The 25306-nt window shown below is 36.3% G+C and overlaps 1 protein-coding gene across 2 annotated transcripts in view; it reads right to left on the bottom strand.

Moving 5' to 3' along the window:
* Positions 1 to 5030: 5030 nt before the first annotated feature.
* The window catches only part of LOC131430170 (uncharacterized), a 35583-nt gene continuing 15307 nt past the window's right edge, over positions 5031 to 25306 (bottom strand). Inside the window, exons 2-3 of one of the 2 annotated variants that reach the window (XM_058594907.1) lie at positions 12147 to 12214; positions 5031 to 5101 (exon numbers count right to left, since the gene is read on the bottom strand). The gene's annotated coding sequence lies outside the window, so the exon portion shown is untranslated. The remainder of the gene's footprint in view (positions 5102 to 12146; positions 12215 to 25306) is intronic. The other variant, XM_058594906.1, reaches the window with a different exon arrangement.

The raw sequence follows: 25306 nt of genomic DNA, 5'->3' as shown, positions 1-25306 counted from the left end.
ACTTTTGTCCAAAACGCTTCCAAAAAGAAAAAAAACTGTTATTTTCTTTGAATAACTGCAATCTTTACTTATATTTTTCCATTTTTAGCGAAATTTCTTGGGGTGCCAGTAACCGAACACCTTTTTTAAAATGGAAAAAAAATTAGCGCTTTACTAAATTGATAACAATTTTTTTCAATCAAATGAATCAGCTTAGTTTCTTAATCAGTTGTTAGCCAGGGACTTTAGCTTTCCTTTGATGTATAGATGTCCGCATAATGTGCACTAAATCAGAAGTTATGAGCTAAAAATAAAAAGGGAGCCGGTAACCGAACACTCTCTCCTATTTATTACGATATATTTGAGAACACCACATTAAAACATGTATTAACGCAATATATAGGTTGAGCTATTATATATCAGTTCTGCAAATGATGGTGGGCTGCAGAGGATGAGAAAATATGTGTTGCAAGCTATGGTGCTACATGGTATAAAAATTATAGCCTATTGCAGTATAATAAATGTGTTTTGTCTCTTTTATTCGTGAAGCTAAAAATATCAGCATCGCTTCACTCGTCTATGCCACTACTCCATAATATTATTTATCAAATGGTTACTCCCACATACATTGCTATTGTTGTAGCTAACAATATTCTTTACATTTTTCTCGCTTACTATATTAAGATAACTTGTTCACAAAAAAAATTATCAAATCAAATTTAGGTATTTCTCGCTTTCAGCAAAACACTGACGTAAGACCTCTCGTGGGGTACATTTCTACCACAGGGCAACTTATAAAGGTTAAGTGAAATACCAATAACGTACCAGTATACACGAAAGACTAAACATAAGATTGAATTATCGTAACGGTTGATTATGGCTATAGTAAACCGTAATCAAATAACGGAGATTTAAAATAGTGTTGGGTTAGAATTCTCCTCCACGAGAGCGTTCTACGGTTAATTTCAATAGCCGAGTTACCTTATGATAAAAAAAGAACCGGAATTTTCATTTTAAAATTCCCGCACTTGTCCAATCGGTAAACTTTTATTCTCTCACCGTTGGCAACACTTTTATACACATTCTGTCAAATTTTGACGCATATCGTACGATTAGTTTTTGTTTGGCGTCTATACAAAGAAGTTGAAAAATTTTCGTGTGGCGATTTTTATAATGGATGAAAATTTAGAACAACGTGCGTGCATCAAATTTTGTGTTGCAAATGGATTTAAGTGTTCCGAAACGTTGAAAATGTTAGAAAAGGCCTTTGGTGAATCGTGTCTAGGAAAAACACAGGCATACGAGTGGTATAAACGCTTCAAAGGTGGTCGTACAAGCTTGGATCATGATGAGATCCCTGGCCGCCCAACAACATCTGTTACTGAAGAAAACATTGAATCGGCGAAGCAAATCGTGTTGCAAAATCGTGCTGTACCGATTAGAGAGATTGCTGTGTTGTTGGGCATCTCTTATGGATCAGCCGAACACATTTTAACTGACGTTTTGGGTTTGAAACGCGTCGCTTCTCAGCTGGTGCCAAAAAGCTGAATTTCACGATAATGCGCCGACTCACACAGCGTTGGTTGTGTCGCAGTTTTTGGCCAAAAACTCAACCAATATCATAAACCAAGCACCGTACTCTCCAGATATGGCCCCGTGTGACATTTTCCTCTTCCCCAGACTCAAATTGCCATCGCGGGGAACGCGTTTTGAGACCATAGAGACCATAAAAGAGAATTCGCTGCGTGAACTAAAGGCCATACCTTCGGCGGCCTATAAAACTATGGAAAATTATGGAAAATTGGATCAAGCGTTAGCATGCATGTATTGCCGCAGGAGGAGAGTACTTTGAAGGCGATAATAAAGAAATTCATTAAAAATTGAAAATTTGCGTTTTTACCTTTTTTTATTTATATAAAAAATAGGTATAGAATTCGCTCAAACTTTCGAAAATTTTTCCGAGGCCCGGAGGGCCGAATGACATATACCAATCGATTCAGCTCGACGAACTGAGCAAATGTCTGTGTGTGTGTATGTGTGTGTGTCTGTATGTGTATTGTCAACTAAGAGGTCGAGATCTCAGAGATGGCTGGACCGATTTTGATCAAACTAGTCGCAAATGAAAGGTCTCCCCGTCACCCAAAACGCTATTGAATGGTTTTGAGATCGGATGTTTACTTTTTGAGTTATACGAAGTTTTATGTCAAATTTTTTAGTTTTTTGACAGTATCTGTCACAATTGATTTTGAAAACAGAATATGTTTTCAGACTTAGATTCCGCACGGTAATACCTATCCAACAAGCCATAGACTGTTGAAATCCGTCCATTTTTAACGGAGATATCGACATTTTGGTGTAAACGACTTTTTCCCCTATTCCAGCAGTAGGAGTTTTGAGCGCTGTATGACAAAGAAATGCTTGGAAGCAACGGAAAGCAAAATTTTTTATACTGTTACATACAATTGTTTCTAAGTACCAAAGATACTGTGTACAGCATCCTTTTTCATGATATTTAGCCTCGGACCGATTTTAGCACGGCTCGATTTTGGCAACATAATCGTTCGAATATGACATGTAAACTAGATGATGGCAGATTTTTTTAAATTATATTGTTTTAAACTACTTACAGCAATAAATGCTGGAATAACATAACATCCATATACCATTCGAATCAGTTCGTCGAGATCAGCAAATGCGTGTGTGACAAATAATTTCACTCAATTTTCTCGGAAATTTTCTTTTCTACAAATTCAGATTCATACGAAAAGTCGTATGTTCCCAAACAAAGTTCCTGAATTATGTTTGGTTCCGACCTCTGGTTCCGGAACTACAGGATGATATGTGAAACGAAATCAAAATTGTGTAACTCATTCTTCTCGTAGATGGCTGAACCGATCTAAGATTCAAATAAAATCTAAGAATCATCTAAGATTCAAATGAAAAGTTTCAAGATTCTATAAAACATCTTGCGCTTCAGTCAGATCCAACTTCCGGTTTCGAGGATACAGGGTGATTGGTATAAAAATGTCTATTACACATACATTAATCAGGTTTATCGAGTTAGCAGATTTGGATAATCGATAACCAAATAAACTTATTTCATTTTTGGTTGTATTCAGTTTTCGTTTCGGAAGGCACCCAAAAATACGATTCCTCAAAGATGTCTACATTGATTTTCAAACATTTTGAAACAAATGTAAACTATACAGCTACTCAGGTGAATTTGTCTGACTTCGGCCATACCGATTTTAGAATTCCGGTTCCAGTATAAAATCGTTTCTCAAAGCTCAATCGTTTTCTAAAAAAAAGCCAAATCGAATTTCAGAAACAAAAATTCTAATTAAAATAAACTTATATACAAAATTAATTAATTTTATCCATTATGACTTTCGGTTCTCGAATTACATGATGATGAATTTTTAAAATTCAAACCGATATAGAAGATGACAATCCCGAAAAGCTTCAAAGTTGGACTCAGAACTGTAATTTGTTCGTCATATGGCCATACGAATCGGTTTGGGTTATGCTGGTTCCTGAATACCGGCTCTGGAAGTACCTTAAATTACCGTAAACTCTAAAGTGGAACTTACATATCATGGCATGTTTAATCGATTATCACACTTCTAGATTCAAATTCGATCCGATTTGCAGTTTCGACATTAAATCTCAAATTGTCGCTTAAAACGACGGTCATTAAAATAATGTCATGAAAACTTAAATACCGAAGAATATTAATGCAAAAAACTCATGCAGATTGATAAAAAAAGGTATCATCTCACTGCTAGGTGGATTAAACACGTTTTTTAATAAAAATCCGGTTCTTTTTTGGTCATAAGGTATAACAAACTTAGAAAACAGCAAAAGAATTTCTAGATTGTTCAATACTAGACCCGTATAGAACCTACATCATAGACGTTGGGCCTTTTGTTTGACTAAGTAAATGGCAGTGCATGAGTTATCACATTGTTCTATCTAGTAAATTACATGTGGATGTCGATCACATAAATGATACAAATGTAAATTATCAGTCACAGGCGTTGCTCGATTTCAGTCGTATGCAATTTTCGCTCGTAACGTGTTGATTAGATCCAATCGCCTGAGCGTATACTGAAAGAAAGACAAAATGTTACAACACACAGCATCATCTTTTCGCTTCCGTTACTCTACAGTATGTATCCGAGAAAAGAGAAAATGTTTATGACCGATAGAAAACATGCATCTTAACTCAATGGACCTACACACTAGAAAAAATCGTGTAAATTTACGTCTTCTGAGACCAACTTATTTTTGCAGTTGATCAAACACATGTTTAATGCTCTCTGCCATGCGGAGTGTGTTTGACATATATTGAAATCGTTTCTGTAAAATTCAGTCGTTTCACGATTTATGTTCTTTTGAAATGTATTGCATTTGGATTTGCGTCACCAATAATTATGATAACTTTTGGCTGTGTAGAATTTAAAGCCTGCTATAACGCGCACATGATAATCAATGTGGGAAGATTACGTTCCGAAAAGTTGTCTCACAATTCTTGGTATCATTTTATCCAGTGAAACCGAAAATTGGACACACGATTAGCATTTCAGTAATACCTACCCTTTGATATTTCGCCGTTTATAGCAGATTTTCAAATTAAATACTAACTTTATTGTTTTCTTACGTTATGAAATAAAACCTTACATTATTTTGTACATGTGACACGATAAAACCATGTCTAAGTAATCACAACTGAAAACCATAACTTGTAGACCGCAACCGCACACTGTTACATAGAAAGGAAATAACAATCATTCATCGAAGTTTCACCCATCCTGGAGGTGGTTTTGGAATCGGAACCCATTCGTTCACCTGCACCGGTCCCCACACGTGCTTCCACACGGCGATGTAGATTTTCTTCTCCTGCCACGATTTCACCCAGCGAGGTTTCCAGACGAAACTTTTCTTCCAGAAGCCGGATGCTTGTGGCGCTGCCACTACCACATCGTGATGTGAATGGTGCACGTGGTCGCCGTGAGGCTGTATCAGGTCATGGTGGTGCAGTTCAGTGTGAATATCGTGATGATGTAGGTCGTGATGGTGCAGGTCATGACGCTGCAAATCCTGATGCGCGGTGGTGGTGTAACTGCCAACGAAATGAGAAAAATCATTGAAGTAATTGAAAAAGATTTGCAGCACGTGGTGCTGGCAGCAGTACGATTGCCCTGATATATTAACCCGCAGTCGCCGGGGCCGTGGCAGCACTGTTTTTGAGAGATACTAGTAATGAATTTAATGATTTTTACGATGTCCTAAGTTCAACAAAGAAATGCGATGAGCTTTGTATTCTAAATGGAATACCCGCTGTGAAATAAATGCAAATGCTTCAGACTGGTAACAATCCCTATAAAAAAACAACAAAATTCGATTGATACAAAATGTTTAAAGAAGGGAGACAACGCGTTTAAGACGAAGAGCATCCCGGTAGACCATCCACACCAATAAACGGATAACATATAAAAAAATCGATTGACAATAAGAGACCTTGCTGACGATATTGGCATCTCGAAATATCATTTAGGATATTTAGGGCTTCAACCGCGTCAAATCTCGAATGGTACAAAATTGGTGTCGGTATTGGTTTCACACCACATTCACTTTAAGTGAGTTTTTCATCAAAATTTCAACAAGTATCTTTCCACAGCCACCGTTTTCGTCTGATTCGGCTCCAGTTGATTTCTAACTGTTATCCAAATTCATAAGACCACTCCGGAGAACGCGTTTCAAGTCGATTGAAGATAATAAAAATTGAAAAAAACTGCTGAAGCCCGTATTTATTGAGCACTATTTAGCATCCTTCGAGGACTGGATAACATATGGATAAAGGTGCATTTTTTTAGAGAAGATTTCTTTGAATATAGTGAAGTTGATTCAGAAAAAATTAATAAAGATTTCTCATTTAATTATCACTTTTTATTTCACTCTCTTTTACTACACAATTAGCAAGAATTTCTCTTTTCTAATACTTTGATAAGCGCGAAAACAACTTGCGTCCAATGCACACGTCTATTGCGATTCCAACCAGCTATTTCTTATTTGTTCAAGCTTCTTGTAAATATTTGTATCTTGGACTGGAAACCGACTTCCGGTGAATCTCTCAACGGGTGAAAGAAAGAAAGAATTTTGATCCGTACTTTGGCGACTCGACTAAGCCACACAGCGAGATCTTCGCTTGTAGTCCAGTGAAAAGAAAGTCCATTATACGAAAATTAACTGGCAATATAGCCTAAGTTGTTGTGCTATCAATCGGCACCATCTCAAGTGAGGTGACGCCAACCAGAAGAAAGAACAAAAAGAAGACTGGAAACCATAGCCGCATATGTCATTCACTTCCTTTATTGGGACCATTTATGAACTACGTTAACTCACTGTTTATAAGACCCAAGAAACCAATCAGCTATCAATTTCCGGTCGAACTTTTCGTCGCTCTATCATTGCACAGGTGTTGAATAGCAGAGATACCTATAACCGCTTATTTATCAGCAAAGTGAAAAATCAAAACAGCTGAAGTTGCTAACGAAGCTTCCCGAACTCTGAATACCGTTTCTCCAAACGTAGGGAGCAAATTTGAAGGCATTTAACTGAAGACGGTGGGTTCGCAGATCAGATCGGGTGAAAGATTTCAGAAGCGCCTCATCCTAGAAACGATAATGTGATGGGACGGGTATAGCGTGATGTCTTTCACGCCCCCCAGTCCGAAGAGACGAATGACCTTAAGGTGTCAAAACCTCTATAATTGAAATAAAAAAAAATGACCAATACTTTGAATAACTGTACTGTATTGAGACTCTAATGACAAATCGCGACAACAAAATGATATTTCTGTATGAAATGTTCAAAACGACGAATGTAACAATGAGAGATTCTCTTTTTTTACTTTCTCTTTCGATTATTACGAAACATTCCTGCTTTTTTCGGTAATTTCTTCAGTGCAGATTCAAAGATGATAGCTTTAGTTATTAGTATCGGTAAATAATTGGAGTGAAGGATTGCTAACAGTACCGTAATAATCGAAAGAGAAAGTAAATAAAGAGAATCTCTCATTATTACATTCGTCGTTTTGAACATTTCATACAGAAATGTCATTTTGTTGTCGACAGATGGCCCAAAAATTTATTGAAGTATATTTCAAACCTAAAGCGCAATTATGGTGGTTGGGCCAGACAAATGATTACAAAGCAGTTGAATATGGGAAGAATTTAAAAGGTTGGTAAATGGGTTCCACATGAACTGAACGAATGATAGATGAATTTATTTTATTTCGTTGAGCTGCAACTAACGAAAACAATCTGCAACTAACGAAAATGATCAATTCGAACAATGTAACAATCGAAACCGACCTAAATGGGCATGACAAGACCGCTATATTCGCCAGATGTAGCACCATCTAATTATCACCTCTTTTCATCGATGGAACACGCACTAGTGGAACAATACGTTTGAACACGGAACGACCGAAATCAGCATTTTCGCGAAAAATTTAGTTGATTTGCTGATTTTAGTTAGTTATTTTTTGAGACAACTAAAAAAATCTTACTTTTGCTGATTTAGATTTTTTATTCTCATTCCCTTAATAATAATAAAATATTTGTTGAAATGACTATTTTTTTTAGTTGAATTCACAAATTAAACGTACTGTCATTTCTTAGCTAAGGCACACTTCATATCCAGTCAACTAATTTTTTAGTTGAATTAAAGAAATATAATGTTGTTTTCAACCAATATGAATGGTTGAATTGGCTTCTGCAATCTGCAGCTATATGGCGCCCTGTCACCGAAACGGTAACACCTTAATGACTACTAGCCACTAGATGGCACACTACTGCCGAAAAAAATTCAGACGCGGTTGTCTTTTCTATATTGGCAGGTATAAATACGATGTTGTGTTGGAGAAAAAGACATAAACGAAACGTAAACATCTTTTTGAATTTTTTTTCTTCTAAATCACTGTTTCTTCATTCTCACTGAAAACTTTGAGCACTCGGAAAACAAAAACCGAATACAAATAGTACACCGGACGGCGCAGCTCGGAAGGTTTGAAGATACAAAAAACCTTCATCACAATTAGAGTGAAACATTCGAAATTCACATCACTGTTCCGCGTAAAAACATTATTACGCACAATCGCTTCAAGTGCGCACAAATTCTGAATAAATACACTTTCCACTAACAGTTTACGTCATTTTAACATATCGGTTTAGAAAATTATATAGGGATATATCGTAACACATGCGAAAAACATCTAAACAATTTGCGAGCAGTTTCAACAAGACTGTCCCTTTTAGCTTTTTAATGGATTGTTTTGCTTTGACACTGCTGTCCTTCAGTAATGACGGTGATAGATAAATAGAATCAAAGTTTCTGATTTTAATAACGAAATTAGTTGTCAATGAGAATTTCGTGTTGGATTGAAATATTGCTGGTTTGTGTCCAGAATATTCGCCAACTAAACACATTCTCTAAAAATAAGAGTTTTTTTCAGCACAGTAAATTCTACATTTTAACTAATTTTATAGTTATTTTGGAAATTTTGTTGTTAGAATCAACTAATTCAAAAACAGTAATACGAATTAGGCGCAGAGCTAATTTCGGTCGTTCCGTGAAGATATTTGAAAATGACACGATAAACGGATGTAAATGAAAGGGTGAAAATTTCTTTTGAGATGTTATTCGTCAAATGTCAAAGAGATGAACAAAATGTATTGGAAGCGAGAGCCAATGCTTTGAATAGAAATTATTTTTCCATCGTTGTTCCATACCTGTATATTTTTTATGAGAAATAAACGACTTTTTTAAACTTGCGCTTCTGGTATATAATATTCTCCAATACAAACCACGCACTAAATATTATTACATATGACGTAAACGAAATCATGCCATATTTTATAAAGTCATGACGGAATATTAATTGTAATAAAATTAGAAACAAAATATTGTACCTGCTCCGATGTAAAAGCCAGCTAAATTAGCTGTGTGATCAATAGCAATGCTTCTTACATTACAATTAGGTGAAGTGTGATGCTCTCTTGATGTACGTCACTACATATATGCTGCATGTTTTTGTCTTTCTCATATAGAAAGGCACTGCTAAAACCGAGGCCCGGAAGCCCGAATGTCATATACCATTCGACTCAGCTCGAAGAACTGAGCAAATGTCTGTGTGTTTGTATGTGTGTGTGACAAATATTTTCACTTACTTTTCTCGAAGATGGCTGGACCGATTTTTACAAACTTATACCGTTTTCGTTTTTGAACCTAGACGCGGGCGACTTTGACTCCGAACGAAACGAACACGTGGTACGCGCCTTAAACAACAACTCATGAAAAACAGAAAAAATAAACAAACTTGCATGGATGCGTGGTGCAACCCGAGAAAATTTTCAGAACGAAACTACGCGATTGGAGTCCGATCTAGAGCGACCTCAGGTTGCTAAAACAAACATATCAAACGTTGTTTGGACGACTCTGGGTCAGCTTTCAGGCTGCTCTGATCAATAAACGAAAACGGTATTAGATTCAAATGAAAGGTCTTATGGCCCCATACGAAGTTCCTGAATTTCATTTGGATCCGACTTCCGGTTCCGGAACTACAGGGTGATATGCACCAATATTGAGAAAATAATGTCACTCACATTCTCGGAGATGCAAAACCGATTTTCACAAATTTAGATTCAAATCAAAGGTCTCATGATTCCATACAAAGTTCCACAATTTCATTTGGATCCAACTTCCGGTTCAGGAATTACAGGGTGACATGCACCAAAAATGTGGAAATAATGCCTTAAAAATGTCACTCACTTTTCTCGGAGATGGCTGAACCGATTCTTACAAACTTCCGATTTTCATTCGGCTTAAACCCCTGCTTCCGAAGGTAGGGTGCTTAGTGTAAAAATGGCAGTTTTAAGAATTTTTTTTCATAAGCTACCTCTTTATATTTGCTAGTTAATTTCTCTAGTTTGCCGACCATGAGAGTCTGTAACCAAATAAACCAACCATTGATAATCCCATAAAAGATCTGCTGAATTCCAAAATTCAAATCTTCATAGAGAATCGTAAATAAATTGGTAGGTCATGTTAGCGTATGGTTGAATGAACCGAATGTAACTATGCCGATATCCAGCTTTTGGTTGCGGAAGTACCAACAATAGTAACTAAATGTAATAAAATGTAGCTCACACACACTCACACATGATTTAATATATTTTCACTAACTTACATTCAAATGTAGTATATCAATGTAGCAGTATTATGCAACAGAAATTTTCAAAACTATTTTCTAAACTTTTTTAAATTGTAATATTTCGGGGAATTTCTGCTGTTATATACAGGAGAAAATGAAAATGAGAAAGGCATCTTTACACCAATAGGTGAATTAAAACAGGTTTTTTCGTAATGTGCCACTGCACTTGAGAAAACATTAAAAAAATCATAAAGTGAGCGAGCCGAGAAGCGAGCACTATTTTTTGTCTGCCAGTGTCAGTCACATTAACTCAAATGATGTAAATTTGCTGCACTTTTAGTCGCGCGATTATTTTACAATCGAGTCATATCGCAACTTATTGCGTCGATTATCATACACACTCAAGCAGATAGTGAAATATTTAGATATCACATTGCTTTCTCAGTAGTGAGTCCCGGCGAATCATTCGGCATTTGTTAGTGAACCCTCAACTTTCCAATACTCTTAAATTAAACATTCACGACACAACATTATGGGACTATTTGTTTAAGCAGGCAATCAAAATCACAAGAATTTTTCATGACTCCATTCCTCGGTAGCAACGCGTATGCTATCGGTTACCATGAGAACGTAACAGTCAATAAAACCACACCATTCGGGTGTTCTCGTTTACTCATAACTCATAAATCAACTCGAGAAAGTAAAAATTTGCCGACTATGGAACAACAACACTCTCACAACAACAACAATAACAACAACCAATCAGAACGATTTGATTTTCACAACTCGAAATCTGCGCCACCGAAAAACGGTGCTTATTTTTCGCCACCCACGCTAATCATGCCGGCTAATCGGATTTAAACGGCTCGTTTGGTGCTTTGTTTATGTGTTCTGGTCGCTCGCTTCGGCACTGACGCCGCGCACTGGAAACTGCCAGCCGGACGTTCGGTTGGCTATGCTTTTATCACAAGAATTTTTCATGACTCCTTTCCTCGGTAGCAACGCGTATGCTATCGGTTACCATGAGAACGTAACAGTCAATAAAACCACACCATTCGGGTGTTCTCGTTTACTCATAACTCATAAATCTACTCGAGAAAGTGAACGATCATAAAAATTTGCCGACTATGGAACAACAACAATAACAACAACCAATCAGAACGATTGGATTTTCACAACTCGAAATCTGCGCCACCGAAAAACGGTGCTTATTTTTCGCCACCCACGCTAATCATGCCGGCTAATCGGATTTAAACGGCTTGTTTGGTGCTTTGTTTATGTGTTCTGGTCGCTCGCTTCGGCACTGACGCCGCGCACTGGAAACTGCCAGCCGGACGTTCGGTTGGCTATGCTTTTAATAGCCACAGGCGATTCAATCACGCCGGGACTCGGTTGGTCATAAATTTCGTAGCCGATCGATCGAAGCTGTGGAATCTCAATAACTTCCTTGTTTTGGCATGTGAATTTGAGGGAAATTTGTGCTTACACGAAAAGCCGATTCGAAAGGAAAACAACCTGAAAATGTGTACGCATGGTTTGTTTGATGCTGATCGAAATTTGGAATGTTTGGTTGAGGTCAAACTGTGTCCGATGGTACGTTAAAGTAATTGTTTGAGAAAAAGCCGGTTAATCTAGTTAAGATGTAAACATGTTTGAACGTTATTTCAAAATATACTGGAATTTTCTCTTTACATAACAGGCTCAGTGAAACAAGGACTGGCTTCGTTCTTTCTCACATCATTGAAACATGAAACAAGCATCATTTCACTTGGCGTAGTTTTAACAGATTTTGGATGCATAAAGGTCTTCTCAAAGATTTTTTACATGATGCTTATGAGATTTTTTGCATGACAGATTATTGAAATTTGGTTATGCCCATGACTAAAACTGAATAGGTGCAAATGTGCTTTAATTTTACAAAACATCGTTCAAAAGTTATTGGAATATTTACCTTTCTAGCTCGCTTGCTCCTACTATGGTGGATAACGTCAACACTAAAATTAGTACAGGTAAATGTATCTGAAAGAAACAAATTCGTCAAAATGATCATGTTAAAAAATGTTTACAATTTTATCAAAATTTGTTTTATTTGTGAGCTTGAGCTTGAGCGACCACCCCTGGTTGCTACTCCGTTACTGATCGAGATTAGCTGAAATTGTACAGGGAACTTCTAGATGATCCAACCTGGGACTGGTAAATCATCTTTCAATGTACATCTTCTGGTAACCCCAGAATTCATTGATCAGTACCGACACCGGCCAGGCCCGAACGTAGTACGTCTATGGAACGGGAAGGGATGTTAGTCCAACACTTGTTGTTACTAGAGGCCGTATATACTACTGCGCACTCCACAAGTGTCACGGGAGAAGGATATTTGTTCGAGGAAACTGAAGAAAAATTTGCAATACTATCGCGAAAAGAATAAAAACTTCCCTAGTTTTTATAAATGAAATTACGTGATACCAAATAAACGAGTGAATAGGATTTAGACAAAATAGTTGATTCATTGCATTGACATATTCTAAACAGTTGTTATAAAATCATTTCAAATCACCGAATAATGGTCAACAGATTTCATGCACGTCTTGATTCTGTATTATTGCCGCTTTATTATTTTAATTATTTATTAAAATTAAATATTGGTTTTTGTTTGAAATATTAATATCAAGTGTTTTTTTACTATGTATTCAATATACCGATATATGTTATCTCTGTTATTAACTTTGTAATATCAACGGATTTGCGCAATAGTTGATTTTTATCATTCAATTTACAATCCTGAAAGACAATCAATAACATGGAAGAAGAAAACATTACAAATAAAACTTTTCTCCGAAGCTAGACGGAAATTGATAGGTTGAATGAAGAGATAAAATAGAGTAGTCAGAAGTGAAACATTGAAAATATCTGATAACTGAAAGGAAAAAGAAACTCCTGCAATTGTCGCTTTTTACGACATGGAAGCAGGAACCCAGTGAATCTATTCTTGGTTCATTGTTTTCCGCCGGATTCCACACGGTTTCTAGGCTGGTACTGTCCGGAGAGAGCTAATAGATACTATCAATCTCCTAGTGGACCCCAGCCCCTATTTATCAAAATTTGTTTATTTGTCTACAAAAACTAATACCAAACCGTTGTTTGTGTCACCAAATGCTGACAGATTTTTAGCGAATTCTTTGCTAAGTAACTAAACCTTTCACAGAATCTGGAGAAAATCAACCATCAAGTTCACAAAATGTGCAGTTTTAGCTCTGCGTGTTCTTTTTGCTGGTTATTTGAAAGTACGGTAGAAGTGCCGAGTGGCACTGTCAACTACTGACAAATATCGCGCCAAATTGTTTTCGGAGTTGGCAGCACCCTCTTTTATTTCAATCAATTTGCTTAATCCAGCATTACTTTCCTCTTGTAAAATTTGACCTTCTGTATCAACAGATTTCGCAGTCGATTTATAGTGTACAGAATCATTTCATGACTGGTGCTACCATCCTACTGACGTTAAAAATCCTTCCAGATCGGGGCTCGAACATACGATAACTGGCTTGTAAGACCAGTGCCCAAGGTGTTGAACCGCCAACCTAGCAGTGAAATGAAACCTTTTTTTATCAAGCCACATGTATTTTAGCATGAATACTATTCGGTGTATTTAGGATTCATGAAATTATTTTAATAACCGTCGGTTCAAATGACAGTTTGAAAATTCAATCACTCATTACCCTGTACTTTTGGTTCTGCAAATCGGATCGAGAAGAAAAATTGTTTGAAACAATAAAATAATTTCTTTGATTCTAAACGTGTAAAAGTCGATTAGGCATTCCACGAGATGTCGAAGTGAGTTCCACTTTAGGTTTTTTGGACATTATTTATGGTATTTCCGGAACCGGAATTCAGGAACCAGTATAACCGAACACGATTCGTATAGCCATGAATTAATATAAAATAAGTTTGAGCTCATCTTTGAAAATTTGTTAGTATCGTCATCGATTTGAATTTCAAAAACAAAAGTCGGAATCGGATAAGATACATCAATTTTGTATGGGATAAGTCTTTTAATTTGAAACTGTAAGAAGTTATATTCTTTCAGAAATTATTACTGTAAGTAGTTTAAATCAATATAAATATGATATTGTTTGGAATTCGGAAATACTGCCATAATACCTTTCTAATACATATGTCTTATTCGAACGATTATGTTGCCAAAAACAAACCGTGTTAAAATCGAAACAAAGCAAAATGTCATGAAAAAAATTCCTAAGCATCGCTTTATGATACAGCGCTTAAAGTTCCTACTGCTGGAATAGTAGGGAATGTCCTGCACCGCAAGTTAGATCCGGATAAAATTGAATAGTAGGATATGGGACTTTCATTTGAATCTAATCGGTTAAGCGGTCTCTGAAAAAATTGAGAAGTTTGATGCAGGTGAAAGAACGACTACATATTTTTGTAACACACACATGAACACACACCCACAAACTGACATATGCTGATCTCTAAGAATTGACTATATGACTGGTATGTGAGGATCATTTCGAAAGTTGATTTTCTCCGTGATTGCATAACCTTTATAAGGTAAAAAGGTATCATCTCATTGCACAAAATGTCATGAGAAAAGATTCTGTAATACAATGAAAGTTCGATCCAAATAAATTTGCAGAATTTTCACTGGAATTTTAAGCTCTTTCATTTGAATCTAGAGTTTTGAAAATCGGTATGGCCAATCGAGTGCGTATTTTCCTCATATTTCGCACATGTCAGTCTGTATTTCCGGAGTCGGAAATTGGATCTAGTTTTGAATCAAAAGTTTTCTATGGGACCATAAAACCTTCCATTCGAACCTGAGATTGTGAGAACCGGTTTATCCACCTTGAAGAAAATCGAGTGCATAACAGTTTGGCTGAAAAGTTCGTATCGTTTAATAGAAACACACATTTTTTAGCCAAAATTCGTTTTTATTATTCAACATAATTGTCATCAGAGGCGATACAGCGATTATAGCGATCTTCCAACTTTTCGATACCATTTTTGTAGTACGATTTGTCCTTTGCCTCAAAATAGGCCTCAGTTTCAGCGATTACCTCTTCATTGCTTCTAAATTTTTTACCAGCGAGCATTCTCTTGAGGTCTGAGAACAGGAAAAAGTCACTGGGGGCCAAATCTGGAGAATACGGTGGATGAGGGAACAATTCGAAGCCCAATTCGTTCAATTTCAGCATGGTTTTCATCGACTTGTGACACGGTGCATTGTCTTGATGAAACAAAACTTTTTTCTTCTTCAAATGAGGCCGTTTTTTTAAATTTCGTCCTTCAAACGCTCTAATAACGCTATATAATAGTCACTGTTTATGGTTTTTCCCTTTTCAAGGTAGTGGATGAAAATTATACCATGCGAATCCCAAAATACAGACGCCATAACCTTACCGGCCGATTGTTGAGTCTTTCCACGCTTTGGGTTCAGTTCATCGCGTGCAGTCCACTCAGCTGACTGTCGATTGGACTCCGGAGTGAAGTGATGGAGCCATGTTTCGTCCATTGTTATATATCGACGAAAAAAATAGGTTTTATTTCGATATAACAGCTCCAAACACTGCTCAGAATCATCAATTCGTTATTGTTTTTGATCGATTGTGAGCTCACACGGCACCCATTTTGCACAAAGCTTTCTCATATCCAAATATTCGTGAATAATATGTCCAACACGTTCCTTTGATATCTTTAGGGTGTCAGCTATCTCGATCAACTTCACTTTACGGTCATTGAAAATCATTTTGTGGATTTTTTTCACGTTTTCATCGGTAACAGCCTCTTTTGGGCGTCCACTGCGTTCATCGTCTTCGGTGCTCATATGACCAGTACGAAATTTTGCAAACCACTTATGAATTGTTGCTTCGCCCGGTGCAGAGTCTGGATAACACTCATCAAGCCATTTTTTGGTATCGGCGGCACTTTCTTTCATCAAAAAGTAGTGTTTCATCAACACACGAAATTCCTTTTTTTTCATTTTTTTCACAATAACAAAAGTAGCTTCACTCAAAATGCAATATCTCACAAACTAATAATCAGACAGCTGTCAAATTTATACACGTATCTTTTGAAGGTTGGTACTAACTGAAAATGGTATGGATTAAATTCTAGTGGCGCCCTCTCATAGAAACGATACGAACTTTTCAGCCGAGCTGTTATTTTTTGCAACTTTTGCGCCTACGATTCTGTAAGTTTTCAATCGGAAGTCGAATATGGATGGACATCAAAAATTGAACAAGGAAATATGACGTTTTATGTGAATTTAAGTTTGGTACAGCCATTTTCAAGAAAATGGAGGGCACTTAGTTGATTCTTATACAACTCTCGGCTCTCTGGGTCTCGGTTCAAAAAAGGTTTGCACAGAGATTGCATGTGCTTCCTATATGATAATTGCAAAATGGTCGAAGCAGACCCGAAGACTTGGCTAGGTTATTTTGATTATTTTTTGATTCAATCGTTGAAGAGTTGCCAGTGAACGTTCTTTGATACGAAAAAGCCATCCTTGACTCTGAGTACAACAAATCTTTGATTCCCTTGGAAATTGCATGTTTTAGCTTTATAAAAAAGGATTGCTGGTTATCCAGCTTTTGATCGGAGCTCCGCAGACCCTTAGTGTTATATACCATTCAACTCAGCTCGACGAGATCGAATAACTGTGTGTTAATATATGTATGTGTGTACATCTTTTTACAGATTTTTATCCCCCACCGGTTTTAACAAACTCAGGCACGTTTGAAAGCTACAGTAGGGTTGTGAATTAAGATCGAAAATCTAGTGACTGTCACTTCTGTTTTCGGAGATATACTAGTATAAGAGACGTAAACGACAAGACACATTTTTTTCTCTACGCACGATTTTCTCAGAGATTTCTACAAGCTTGAGCTCGTTTTAAAGCTACCATTGGGTTGTGAAGTAGTTTCGAGAGAGTTATCGAATATGCGTCGTAAGCTCCGAGTCATACTTTTCTGAACTAACCGAAACAATCGGAATGAATTTGTGGTGAAAATCAGCACAAATTCGTATCAGAAATATGTTTTTAATGAGATTGTTTGAACAACAAGAGAAAGGTATTGTCACACCACTAGGTGGATTAAGAAGTGATTTTTTTGAAAAACAACAAAATGTCTAGTAGTATTCCTAAAGGTATTACTATAGTTCTCTATTCTACGCAAATTAGTATATGCTAATTGACATTCATTTTTGGTGAATGGTAATGGTTAATAACAATACACAATTCTCTCCTGTAGCGCAAATTTGATATAATGTGTCACACCACTAGAATATGTATACGCGTTTCTCTGAACTGAGACATTCGCTACTAGAGCACTTTCATTTTTTTCTCTGGTGGATAATATTACTACATGAAATGAGAAGTCCCGAGCCTAACAAAGAAAAAGTAGATTTTTTACCGTTAAAACTTTTTTCTTCTTCAATATAATCTTTATCTTAGGTTTGAAAATAGGTAACAGTCGCTGGGGGCCAGGTCTGGAGAATACGGCGGATGGTAGACCAATCCATACCGCAAATCATTCTATTTCACCGTTACTGTTTTATCAGGACACGAAACTCGTCCTTTTCCATAGCTTCATGAAAACTAGAACTCGTTCGACACGATCAGCTGTTATTCAAACACTAATGCATAGATTGTCATGAAATTTGGTATTGGGCCATCTAGAGGCTTGTTCTCAACAAAAAAAAATACACGGTTCGAAACTGTTCACGTCTTTTCTGTGAGAGGCCCGGGTCTTTTCATTCGATGTAGTAGCTAAACACGAAGAACCCCAACATCACAAAATTACAATTGTTGTTTCACATCTGTTGATTTTTCCATAACCTTTTGAGTAAATGAATTTTCTATTTTAGAATGCTATCAGTTGACTGAGAACGTAGTCAGCAAAAAGCAAAACAGAAATTCTCTTCGTTTCAGAAGAAACGTTTAATGCTGAAAATTTCAAATTGCAATTATTGAGCGTCGTTTTTGTCAGTTAAATTTTTTTTATGTTCTGAAACGTTATATCTGCAATATAAATGTTTTAAGTTCTGTCAGTAGTATATTTTCGTACAATTCATAGTAATGTAATTAAAATTGCAGCTGAAAATAACAGTATTTGTATTTACTCGAAAAGACGTCTCTAGTACTGGGTACATCAGAAATATTCTTAAAAACGGCAGCCTGCTTAATGTCCTGTAAACATTTCGCTGAATTATTACATCTCAGGTATTATAATCCATCATAGCATTTCAATATCATCTGTGAGTATAGTGTTAAAACTATACGCAGCTACTTGGGTTGTGGACCATTTTGAATTATTATTAACTTTTAGGTGAAATTTGACAGCCTAGTAATTATTATGTCGTTGTCGAAGCAAGCCCTGCTCGAATCTTGATTATTTTTGACATTTCGATAGTTATTTTTCGACACCCGAAAAAAATGTTATTTCAGGTCTTTAGTAAAAATTTCTTCTGTGTAATTTCTTTTTATACTTTTAGTCAAAGAAAATACCCTAAATGAAAAGATTCAACACATTGTCAAACGAAGTAAGTTTTCACCGAAGTTCTTATTCCGTTTTCTGAATTGCAATTATTTGACCACTTGATATCATTTTATTTTCAGTGCAGAATAAAATGAGCCGTTATTTTAGTTAAATTTAACTACTCGATGAAAAATAACTGCTCGACTTTCAAATTTTAACTAAAAGTTTAAATAATTCGCGAGATGGTCCACAGCCTAAGGTAAAATTATATTGTTCAAGCAGTGTACTTGACTAGCAATTCAGAACAAAAATTGTCCAGACTCAATGAAACTTTTCGAAGCAACATTCAACCAAAGACATCATATTATTAAGATATGAGCTCTCAGATTTCACGAACAAATCGTAAGTAACATACTGCGACCATGGCGTGCTCAGGCGAGTCCGCATCAAAACTCACACATACAAGTAAGTAAAAGAAATGTCAAATTCGTGCGCGGTAAAATAGCAGCACTGTGCACCCATACAATTGAAATGATATGTTCAATGCGATACCATATGATGGCGTAGCTGAACTGAAGACTGATTTCGCTCTAAGCTTACAGGGTCTGTCTCCCGAATGAAAATCGTATTCCATTACATTACAGCGCGATACCTTTCGAAGAGACACAACAGTACAAAAATGTTTATTAAAGTAGATATTTCTGTTTATATAACGGAATAATTGGTTCAAACAACTATGAAACTTTTTACTTTCATGCATACAGGTAACCCGAATACAAAGTGATAGCAAAACAATATAATAGTTTACTTTACGATAATTCATTTAGGGGTTAGCCAAATTTTGTGCTAGGACACATAACCGTTTTTATTATTTTTACGTTTCGTCTTTGACTCATCAGTGCAGAGCAGTTTAAATTGAACTGCTTAGTGCTAAACTCAGCAGTTCAATTTGAACCGCTAAGCAGAAATAAAGTTTCTGCTACTTACAAAACACTTTTTGTTTTGCAACGGAGTTCAATGAACTGCTCTGCACTGATGAGTCAAAGACGAAACGTAAAAATAATAAAAACGGTTATGTGCCCTAGCACAAAATTTGGCTAACCCCTAAATGACCATACCTGCATCGGCCAGAAATAGTCGAAAACACGTTTTTCTTTCGGCACGTCAAAAAAGACATTGCACTCCGTTGCAAAACAAAAAGTGTTCTGTAAGTAGCAGAAACTTTACGTCTGCTTAGCGGTTCAAATTGAACTGCCGAGTTTAGCACTAAGCAGTTCAATTTGAACTGCTCTGCACTGATGAGTCAAAGACGAAACGTAAAAAAAATAATTTACAATAATTGCTATTTTGGCATTATTTTATTATTGAAATGACAAAATAATGCTAGAGGTAAGATAATCTATGTAGATATAAGACCAACATATTTAATGAATTGTTAGAACATTTTGAAGAAAAGTTTTAGAAAATCTCGAATTTTCTGGTTATACATGTATATACAAACTTAGTAAAATAGTTATATATCGTTTTATTTTATTGTGTCAATCATTCGGAATGCATCAACATAAGAAGTATATTTTTCGAAACCGTCAATGGTGTTCCCTTAAAGATAATTCAAATACATTTTAAGTTTAGTAGCCGTATTTCACATTTCAATTGTGCTATGCTATTGTTTTGGTATTGGAAATACCAGATATTAGATATTATTCTTCTCATGCAGATGACAATTTTATGTACTCTCTTCTTCTTGTCGGTATGCAATGCATTAACTATTTTCATCTGATCGGGAACTGCTGGGAGTGTGACATTGCTTAGCACATGATAAATAAAAAAATACAGTTTTCAAAAACAATATTTGATTAGTTGTACCAAATTTTAATCGATCAAATCCAAAAAAAAAACAAACAATATTTTGGTTGTTTTATGATCGTGTAAAGTCGATGACAGACAATAAGTGTGACAACTGACAGGACTTTCGAATCATGCTATGGTAACATTTCACTCATTGCGTAGTTTTCTTAAGCACCATGTTCATTTATGCAAGAAAGTTCTCTCCGAAGTCCGAACTATCTGTCTTCTTCCACAATCCCACAATGCACTGCACAAATTTTAAAATGAACTTAGACTTTAGGTTGTCAATTTTTTCGAAAACTTTTTCTTCATTCTTAATCCACATTCTTCTTCATTTATGGAGCAGAACCACAAAACTGACTAAACTAGGAATACAAACACTTTAAATCTACTTACATGGCACTTCATTTCTTAGTAATCAACAGATAATTGCTCTTCGAACTATCAATTTGAAAGCACTTCCCTGTACTAGTAATTATTTTCGCCAAACATACATTTTATACAATGACCACCACCAAAAGCCACCGATTGATTATCAATTACGTTGTCTCCTCCCGTAAAACATGGTCTGCATCGGACGAAACCAAAACTAAGTCACAGAAGATTTGCGTAAAACCGTCAGTGCCTGCAAACAGTGATAGGAACACAATTACCAGCCAGGTTCGACATAATCCTTCGGTGCAGGAAACAGACACGCAAATGTTATCTCCCACTATCATAGCCGAATCGGACGATCAACGTGTTCACTGTCTCCGGGGAACTTAACCTAAAGATTAGTCCAAACAAGTTGGCATTAATTAGTAATTCGACTGGCGTTGCTATCGAAAATGCTTTCTTGTACCGAGTATGAACTCCGCGGTACATGCGATTTCCTAGTGGACAACAGTACAAAATACATGTTATCATGCATATTAAAACTACACATCATTGAGCGTATGTTGCGACACTCAGGCCACTGTCCTACAGTTAGTAGTAAATCATCGGAAACGATTTTTATGCGGTTTGCATATTCATGAAGTAGTGGGTGTAGCAGATCGAATTACATATTTGATAATAACCTACATTCGGTTGTGTAATACTTATTAGTTTGTGGTTTACTTTTGGGTATTTGAAATAAATAACGTTTGTTTCAAGGCTGCACTCATTACACATCGAAGCCCTTTATGTGAATGAAATAGTGCGCATATGTTTGAGGTTTTTGATCCCCATTCGGAATCATGAATTTTTGAAAAAAAAATTACGTCTAAAGAAAATAATGATGCTGCTAGACATGTCTCAAATCTGCTGTGATATCACTTCTGACTAAGGACACGAATATTTCCTACGCATCGCTGTTTATGTTCATAAATCTGCGAACTAAGTTGTCGGTGCAAAAACAAAACAACGATATTTATGTTACTGCTGACATATTTACACATTTCCTGTTAGCTTAATATACACTTGAGTTGGAAATTAACGATCAGCAACAGGATGGCTGAGCTGTATTGTATGAAGAAATAAATCATAACAAGTTGGGGAGGTACTGTTTTGAGTATGCAACCAGAAGAATTATGATCTCTTCAACGCAGATCATAGGCTTACGATTTTAGTTAATCCACTTGAATTTTCAAATGGAAGATCAGATATCAATTACGATTCACTCCAAAGTCGAAACTGTTGTCTTCATCTAGTAACAGTTATTGATTTTATTGGCAAATAATTACAACAACTTAAGCGTGTCAACTCATAAACAATTCATTGAACGCCCAAACATTGTTTGTAGGTTAAATAAACAGCATTCATTAGACAGTCGTTAAGAGATTCCGGAAAGATCTAAAAATATTTGACAAATTTTGTAAACGACACCACATTCTAGCGTCGGAAGTGTCAATGCTCGCTCTACAGAGCTGATGTACATCAGGTTTCGCCTACATAGGAGTAGCAGATGTGATCCATTACCACCTATCGTATCGGTCGAAGAGTTTATCTGTCTGACCACTCGAGCCTCCATTAGCAGCCATTGCATATGCTTGATCTCTCGGAAGCGGCAAACGCATTTTGGTGCTGATCAATTTGATCGCCATTTCACTTCAAATCCATATTGCTTCAATACATTTTCGGATATGTATCCGAATGGTTGCTGAACCCTTTCCGAAATTCCGAACCACTTTTGATCTTTCCTTTTCGCATTGCCCACATGTTGGTAGTTTTTGCTCAGATCATATAAACAAAGGTTTGATTAACTGCGAATTATTTGCCTTCAAAACACTGGTTTAAAAATAATGGACATATTACGACGCATATTTCCAACGGCGTCTGTAGGTAGAGTCACAAAACTAATGTTATTTATAACCTAGTCATTTTCGGGCCATAGGAATCTAAGTCATTTGGCAGCTGGCGCACGAATCTGTGTGAATATGTTTGTTTGGGTATTACTGTCCAACAGGATTAAATGTTTTCTTGGAAAACATATTTTTAGCCGTCGCAAACTAGACTACCGACAACGAATTTCGTGTTTGAAAACATTTGTTATTAATGAAACATAACTGCTCTGCTAATTGAGATTTCACTTTCATTTTGCTTCGGAGCATTCAATCATACGATAACCCAAAATAGGAAAACTGAACACATCACGTTCAAATTATTTTGTGTTCAATGCTGAACCAGCCGGTGGCTATTGGAATTAATTTTCGCTGATGCTAAGTTAATACCCGAGTAATTCAACTGCACAATATAAGCCGTTTCTCATTCCAGTAATACACGGTATGCCATTTTCCTGACAGAAGATTTTCTTTAATTGCTCTCAGGAGCTACTTACTATCGTGAATCAAATTTCAAGAATATATTTTGTGGTAAAAGAAAGTGTAGTTCGTGTTGGACATGGTTTACTTCTTGCAGGAAATCTAAAAATGTTTTTGAAGATCGTGAGCCAGGAAATGTAATCGCAACTAGAATATATATTTGGCACCGTCAAACAGGAAACCATTGATGAAATAATGAATGGAACGGTGTATGCGAATTTTTTCTTACACGGGACAGTAAATGCGAGATTTTTTATGTGTAAGTCTGAATACCAGTGCGGTAAAATTTCATTTTCAATCGAATAATATAAGATGAAAATGAAATTTATGGCCGCTGACCGTCAGCGTATCCCTACTAAATCATTTGACTTTTGCTGCCATTTTCAAGTGAAGCTCCCAGAATTCATCGTCAGTTGAATAATCGTACCTAGTCATTTGAAGTTTTGCTTGCTCAGTTTCAAGTGCCAAGTAGTCTAGCTGCTTCATTGTCTTCGCTCTTGGTAGTAAGCAGATTCAAACGAATGGAATTATAAATGGAGTAAAGTATTAAAAATGAAAACTAAAGGAGAGGAAACAATTAATTTATGTGTATTCTGTGATTGATATATCAGCTATCTGATTAGTCTTTCATCTATTATCTTGAACCAATTCGAATGTTTACATGAACCTCATTTGAAGGCTGCTCTCACACTGTTGAAAGAGATATTTTGTTACTTCAAGAGATCAACTGACGGTAATTAAACTGAGCCTCGACTGAAGAGAAACGAGTGATGAACTGAATGCTGCTCGTTCGGGCCGTCAGCAAACATTGTGTGTCAAAGAGTGAAGTTTACTACAGTGGAGAGATCATCAATGTGTTACACATTCAGTTTCAATTGAATTGAATGAAGTTTTACTGCACTGCTGAATACAAATAATTTGTCCACTATTGATTGAACCATGATAGCACAGACTAACAGACAGGACACTCAAATTAGATTCTTTAACCATATAAACGGTCATTTCGAATATTCCTTTAGTTGGGACAGTACTCGGATATGTCATGATGGCGCCACATTAGCATATCAAATACATCATGTCTGTCATCTAGACTGTGTTTATTTTTTTCATTTACCAACCGAGTTGCCATTCATACAGAATTACCTGTAATGTATTGATTTGTATACCTCCATGCGAATTTCTTGCAGGATACAGATTAATTACATATTGCCAAAACTATATACAGAATTGTGCCTACTTCTCATCCTACAACGCAATACAAAATCGAACCCGTTTTGTTACAATATTTACTTGCTTCTGGTCTTAATTTCGGATGGAAATTACCAACACAATCAAATATAGTCTAGATGAACAACGTTGAGTAAAATAAATGTTTTCTTTCCAACATCGCTAAAAAAGTTAAATATATTATCAACGTACTCCAATAATTTATTGTGACGATTCATTATCAAATATTTTGATGAAATCAGGCAACCCTGTAAGCAGCTGATCGGTGTTGACAAACGAGGGAAAACCAACTAGTAAAAAACCTTTTACGTAACACAAGGGGTGTACCGATAGTAAATAGTTCGCGCAGTACAATATAGGTGGAACTAGTGCATCATGAAAATGATTTTTATAACAATTTACTCATACTGTCATGTCTGTTAGTCTGTGATGATAGTATGTCGAACGTGAATTGAAATATTCGAAACATGTGCTTACAATTGAATTGAAAAATTCAAAATAATCACAATTGAATTGAAAAACTCAAATCCTTGCGATCGCTATCATGTTAAACTGCCGAGAAGAAAACCTGCGAACCGATCACGAAGACGTAGCAATCTGCATCATGTATTGTTTTCGCAGCCGATAGAAGAGGAGTAAAGCTGCCCAGGAGAGGCGAAACGAGTGACGAACTTCTAAATGTCGAGAGTGATCAACTATACGATACCATGCATCCCATTATACAGTACAGGCTGCATATAGCTATCCTCCGGTGGTTGTGAGCT

The sequence above is a fragment of the Malaya genurostris genome, chromosome 2, assembly GCF_030247185.1.
Source record: "Malaya genurostris strain Urasoe2022 chromosome 2, Malgen_1.1, whole genome shotgun sequence".
NCBI classification, from domain to species: Eukaryota; Metazoa; Arthropoda; class Insecta; order Diptera; family Culicidae; genus Malaya; species Malaya genurostris.
Note: the sequence above shows the minus strand (reverse complement) of the source record. Positions and strands in the feature narration are given on the sequence as shown.